We start from the raw sequence: 7,236 nt of genomic DNA on the forward strand, positions 1-7,236 counted from the left end.
TTGACACTAGTACGTACCAGACCCCAGATCACTGAGGATCTGTAGGACCTCACCTTGCCACACTAGATCTCAGTAGCAGATCCATCTCAGATCCATACTTGGGAGACGGACTAGGTCCTCCAGCATTCAGCAACGCGCGAACCCCGCAAGAAATGATTTAGTGGACAGTCTGCACTTGCCACCAGCGTTTCTTCGGGCCAATAGAGTTTGTTGAGTTTTTCACTGTTATTCATTCAGCCTAGGATGTTAGGAGAGATGGGTATGATCCTTAGACCTATTAGCTCTGGGATCTTCTCCACTAAGGCCAGAGGTTGATTTATTTCATGCATTGAATCTTTTATAGGAGACCATTTGGTTCTCTAGTTTTGTATACACATCATTGTACTGTCCACTCAACTGTCCTTTGACCTACTTTGTGATCATTAATTAGACATAAATATAATTATCTTATCTAATACAATTAATGGTTAGTCAACACGAGATGTGTATCTGGAAAAGATGGTTCTGCATTTTTCACGAGACAAACAAGAATTCCATCCATCTACTACTACTGTTGTTTTCTCCCTCGTTGCGGCCATTAAGGTTATCGCCGAGGGCGAACCTTTGCACTTGTCTCAGATTTTTCTGGCACGCTCCTTCAAATCCTCTGTAGCATGGCCGCCTTTAAAAGCTACTCTCTCAAACAATGCCCACCCTTCGTCCCTCCACAAGGGTTCTATTTCTATGGAATTTTCTGCCCCTATTAACGCTAAATCTCTGCTGCGTGATACTACTCCGCTACTTTTATAGCTCCCACATGCAGCACCTAAATCTTGGAAATTTAGTGCAGTCCACATCCCGTCCAATATCAAAAGAATTGCATGTTCTTTAGACTTGCAGACAAGTACATTTTCCAGTTATGAATATCAGTTCTTGAGAGGTTTAGATTGATTACCTCGCCAATACAACCCTGCAAGGCCGAACTTTTAAAGTCTGGAGAACTGTTACCCAAATCATAACATAAAAGACATCACTCACCTTGTAGACACCTTGTAGAAGTTGTACACCGGTTTGAGCAAATTGTCCTTCCGGCCCCCGCCATTCTATACACACCAAATCTGAGAAGTTGTGGAGCTTCCGTTAGCCATGTCTGCATCTGCGTTTCGTTTGATTTAATGTCCATTCCCACCAAACTCCACTGGTAGAAAAAATAATTAGACATTAGATATAATATCTTAAACACAAAAATGTTTTTTTTTTTTTTTTTTTAATAATGTGATATCCTCATGACCTGCAACAATTAAAAAAAGCAAACCGTGAACCCTTGTTGGAAGAGCATAAAGTGCTATATTTTTGACGCAACTGTTCCTCTTATAAAATCAATTCTATATTTTCATTACCAAAGACATTTGAAAAGGGCGAACCCTGAACCCTAACGCGGAGAAAGAGTCATAAATAGAATATGAGAGCAGAGACCATTGCACAGCGTTCGAGAACAATCAAACTCGAGGAAATTTTTTTATATATATTCAGATTATAAGAGGGCAGAGTCAAATTGATCAACAGACCAGGCATGGCACGGAAGAAAACCATGGCCTTTTTCACTACTAAACGCAGCTTCAGTTCCAGCCTGACAGTGGTGACTGAAACTAAAACCAAGACAAAACTCAATACCAATTCCATTCTTAGTGCTAAAACCCAAATTAAGGCCAAACCCAAGAACAGTCCCAACTCCAATATCAACCCTCAGCAAAATACCAGTGCCTTTTCCAAAATCAACGTCAAGGCTAGATCTATCGCTCGTGCTGTAACAGAAAAAGAATGGCATGTCAATCCCAATACCAACATCAAGGCTAGATCTGTCGCTCCTGTTGTGACAGAAAAAGAATGTAATGTCAGTCCCAATAGCAACATCGCGGCGGGGTTTGTGGTTCGTCCTGTAATAGTAGAAGGATCCAATGCCAAGGGATCGGTGGCAATATTTGAAAACATGAAAACTATGTGCAAGGAAGGTCAGCTGAGCAAAGCGGTAGGCATGCTGAAAGTAATGGAAGATCAAGGCATTCGAGCAGACGTCTCAACCTATGCCTCTATATTGCAGTGCTGCGTGGACGCCAAAGCTCTAGAAGAAGGAAAAGCAGTGCACAATCATATGATTGAAAATGGGTTCAAACTGGATATGTATTTGAGTACAAAGCTTGTTGTCATGTATTCCAAGTGCGGAAGCCTGGAGGAAGCTCGCAGAGTGCTGGACGAGATGCCGAAGCGAACTCCGGTTTCATGGACTGCAATGATTGCAGGTTATACGAAGCAGGGGTTTCCAGATGAGGCCTTGAAACTGTATTATGAATTGCAGGGAACGGGACTTAGGCCTGATAAGTTCACTTTTGCCAGCATTTTGCCGGCTTGTGCGCGCTTGGCATCGCTGGAACGGGGAAAGAAGGTTCATAAAGACATTAAACGAAGAGGGTTGGAGGGTAATGTGTTTCTAGGGAGTGGGCTTGTGGATATGTATGTTAAATGTGGAAGTATTGAGAATGCCCGCAAAGTGTTTGACAAAATGCCTGAACGGAATGTGGTTTCATGGACTGCTATGGTTGCAGGGTATGCACAGAATGGACAGGTGAATCAAGCCCGAGAGTTGTTTGATAAAATGCCAGAGAGGAATGCTGTGTCGTGGAATGCGATGATTGTAGGATACACACAGAATGGGCTTCTTGATGAGGCTCGGAAGCTGTTTGAGGAAATGCCGGAGCGGACTGTAGTGTCATGGAACTCTATGATTGCTGGGTATTCGCAGGGTGGGAATGTTGATGAGGCTTTGAAGCTTTTTGAAAAAGCACCCAGCAGGGATGTGATATCGTGGAATACAATGATCTCAGCATATGCACAGAATGGGTTTTTTGATGAGGCTTATAGTCTCTACAAAAAAATGCATCAGGCAGGGGTGAAGCCGAATCCTACCACCTTTTCTAGCATTCTTCCTGCATGTGCAAACTCTGCGGCACTTCAACGAGGTAAGTGTATCCATGAAGACATAATCAGGAGTGGGGTTGAGTCTCGTGTCTTTGTGGGGACTGCTCTTGTAGACATGTATGGCAAATGTGGGAGTATACAAGATGCACGCCAAATATTTGACCAGATGCTTGAACGGAATGTTGTCTCATGGACAGCTATGATTGTAGGATATGCCATAAATGGGTATGGCAAGGAGGCGCTCAAACTCTTTCAAAAAATGCAGCAGACTGATGCAAAGCCTAACAATATTACCTTTGTTGGAGTTTTGTCAGCATGTTGCCATGCAGGCCTAGTGGACGATGGTCTACGTTACTTTGATTCTATGAGTCGACATTACAACATCACACCTTCAGTGGATCATTATTGCTGCATTGTCGATTTACTTGGCCGTGCGGGGCGCCTGGATGAGGCGGAAGATTTCATCATGAAAATGCCCGTAAAACCTGACGCTGCTATTTGGGTTTCTTTGCTTGGTGCTTCTAGAGTTCATAAGAATATGAAACTTGGTGAACGCGTGGCAAAACATCTTGTGGACATCGACCCTAACAATTCTTCACATTATGTGCTGCTATCGAACATTTACGCAGAGGCTAACAGATGGGATGACAAAGAAAAAGTTAGAAAATTGATGGCAGAGAGGAAAGTAATAAAGACTCCAGGGCAAAGCTGGATTGAGGTCAATAACAAGGTAAATGTTTTTCTTACAGGGGACAGATCACACCCACAAACACCAAAAATTCATTCTTTGTTGCAAAAATTATCCATGCGAATGAAAGAGTCAGGGTATGTACCCGACAGAGACTTTGTATTGCATGACATTGCGGATGAGAAGAAGGAGCGTTTGCTCTACTACCACAGTGAGAAGCTAGCAATTGCTTTTGGTCTGATCAACACACCCACTGGGACACCTATCCGGATTGTTAAGAACCTTCGAGTGTGTGGTGACTGCCACTCTGCCGCTAAAGTCATCTCTAAGATTGTTGGACGTGAAATAATTGTGCGAGACACGAAACGTTTCCATCATTTCAAGGATGGGCAGTGTTCTTGTGGAGATTATTGGTAAGAGCTATGAATTGGCTCTTTTCCGGTGGCTAAATATAACGGAAATTGAAATTAGTATCTTCGGGCTGAAATCTGACTAAGAATTATTTTGGATTTGATAAAATTACAGATTTCATATGTGAACATGCACAATCTGGTTGCAGCAGGTGTATTTGAAGGTGCTGAACACATGTCTGCATTAAAAACATTAAGTTTACCACAAAATTGCAATTATGGCGAAGATTGCTTGGCCATATTCTAGTAATGAAAAACTGTAAAAGGTTGAAAACCTAGAATGTTTAGCTTTCTTCTTGGTAATGATTCCTGAAACAAACCATAGTCATAATCTCACCTAGTCAATGGCTGGGCATGGTTGTTTCTGGAAAAGCTGAATGATTGGAAATTTAGCATGGGTTTATTGGACTGAGTCACTAGGTGGAAACCATGAAGAATGGATGCATTCACTGTGGATGACATTTTTGTAATAGGGATGACGCTACTGAATGAAAGAAAGAGATATATTACTTTCCACAAATAATGTACATGTTCACAATGGTACTAATAAATAAACCCTGTGTAATATATCTTGGGTGTGCCCAAGGCATCTCCACCTGCGAGTGCAAAAGGAAATATACAGATATTAAAGAATAAAATAGTGTTATAGTGCCTACAATTGCCATGATTATCTCAACAAGTGAACAACAATGTTACAAGTTTTCTAATTTTATAAAATCCTAGAAAATTTTCTATGTCCAAAATATGATTTTTGAAGGCTGTGGACATAGAGATCCTGTGCAATCCATGATGGAACTTGGAAGTTGGGAACATCTCACAATGAAGAATTGAAGAACTTTGGCTATTTTGGACATTTGAAGTTTGAGATCCTGTAGACACCCTCGTCAACAGGTTTCTACAGCACATTAATTCGAGTTGTTCCTTTAAATAGTTTAACGAGCTTGATGGAGCATCATGAGCATAGTTTATGGATTACATTGCGTCTTTATAGCTTATTGATTTTGATGATTTTTATTTCATGACCGTATTGCTCGTCAATCTATAAACATTTACTACTAGAATATTTATATTACGATATCATGTCAACTTGCCATTTTGTTTGAATACAATATAAAACAGAGCAAGAACAGAATGCACTTTTTAATGTAACTTTAAATGGATGTATTTACAACATTCTATAAAAACTCTAACCTTTGACTATGGACAATATTGAGCACAGGCTTGCAATTTTTTCTCTAATACGAGTTCCATCAAAGGTCAAAGGTTAGATTCTAGAAAGGTAGAAATTGTGCAAAACGCTCTAAGAGGCTGATCGTAGGCCCTTTTGACATGATTACTATCAATCAAATTGTTTCCACTTTCTGTTAATATGTTAGTTTGCTATTGTTACATTGAATATTTTGTAAAAGCATAGGTTGTCTAAGGTCTTTCGCTTGGGTGAGAAACTTTCCCCAATAATAGCAGGTACAATTATAGCTTCTCCTTTTGAGTTATGATTGCACTCAACACATTTATATGTTTTATATTTTCTGCTGCTGATGTTGATTAGTGTATTACAAAAAATGTAAGCAACATAGCTTCTATGGGGGTTTATGTTCTCACAATGCGTCATTTGCCTACATTTTGGAGGTTCAAAACTCGGAAGGTGTAGAGCTTTTGCATGTGCAAGAGAGGGAAGGTGCTTCACTGCGCAGACTCGGTTTCCTCTGTAGTGAAAGGGACTTAACACATGTCTAACAGCTAAATCAGTTTAAGTAGAAGTCAATATGATACTTTGTCCTTTTATATATCAAGATACATGTAAATCCAAAGGACAGTAGGAAAAGAGTCCCCTTGCTTAAGCAAGGAGAGCTAGCTCCAACTTGAAGACTATCTAAATCTTTCCTGAGAATGGTAGTCCATTAGTTGGATAGCCAAATCTGATCTAAATGCATAAATTTCCTCTGAATCGATTGAAATGTTGACTGCTTGCAAAGTTGTTCGACGACATTGTTTCCAAAAGAAGTCAATATGATACTTTATCCTTTTATATATCAAGATACATGTAAATCCAAAGAACAACAGGAAAACTTGAAGGCTATCTACAGATCTTTCCTGAGAATGGCAGTCCATGCTCATAGTTGGATAGCCAAATCTGATCTAAATACATAAATTTCCTCCAAATTGATTGAACTGTTCACTGCATGCAAAGTTGTTTGGTGACATTGTTTTTATAAGAAAGAAATCCCTGCTAGTGGGATAACATCCTGCATAGTCCTAACCAGTGTTGAAAATATCGGTATCGGCAAAATATCGGCGAGGGTCCAGAAAATATCTTATCGACAATATCGGTGAAAATATCGGCAAAATATCGACAAATATCGGCAAGCATAAATTTTTTTTTTTTTCAAATTTTTAAATATAGCCGATATTTTGCCGATATTTTCAAAATATCGCGATATTTTGCCGATATTTTCCGATATTTGCCGATATTTTGAAAATATCGCGATATTTTCTCGGCGATATATCGTTTTGCCGAAAATATCGCGATATTTTCGAATATCGCCGATATTATCAACAGTGGTCCTAACTACCTTTTGAATCATGCGTTTGTCTCCAAATACAGCACCTTCCAATGTAGAGGAGACATAAAAATGTTATTCTCGATATCAAGACAAGCCCAATGTTTTCTTAACCTTACAATTCCAAAATATATGCTTAGCCATTCTGGGCTTGTGGCAAACTACCCAACCGTTAATTGTTAGCCCAATGCAATTTGGTTGATCCTTTACTGCCAAACTATTATGAAGAGCCAACCATCCAAGTGCTGCAGTCTTTAAAGGAGAAAGGGACTTCCAGGTATTGTGACACCGTTGGAGACATCTTGATAAAGAATTATCACACTCAGGTATTGCCGGAACAACATTATCAGATAATTCTTACCGTGGAAGTTGGAAATCACAAAAGTTCCAGAGACAAATGTGCCATTGAAACAAGTTAGGCCAGATTTTGCCATAGAATTATTTGGTTTGGTAGTTTGTAAATGGCTTCCCATAAAAGTTAAAACAATTTCCAGTCCTTCCAGATGGTTTATGAATATCTAAATTAGCTTGAACAACCATTGTTCTGAAATCATATGATATTTTGAATTAAACGCAGATCACTTAACTACCCAGAGTCTTGGGGAATTGTAGTCGCTTCCAG

At 39.7% G+C, this 7,236-nt stretch overlaps 1 pseudogene; it reads left to right on the forward strand.

Moving 5' to 3' along the window:
- The first annotated feature begins 542 nt into the window (after positions 1-542).
- On the forward strand, positions 543-4,692 carry LOC149164348 (putative pentatricopeptide repeat-containing protein At3g13770, mitochondrial pseudogene; annotated as a pseudogene).
- Positions 4,693-7,236: the final 2,544 nt, after the last annotated feature.

The sequence above is a fragment of the Pinus tabuliformis genome, chromosome 5_1, assembly GCF_031772625.1.
Source record: "Pinus tabuliformis cultivar Carrire ecotype Pingquan chromosome 5_1, CPIR1, whole genome shotgun sequence".
In the NCBI taxonomy this organism is placed as follows: domain Eukaryota; kingdom Viridiplantae; phylum Streptophyta; class Pinopsida; order Pinales; family Pinaceae; genus Pinus; species Pinus tabuliformis.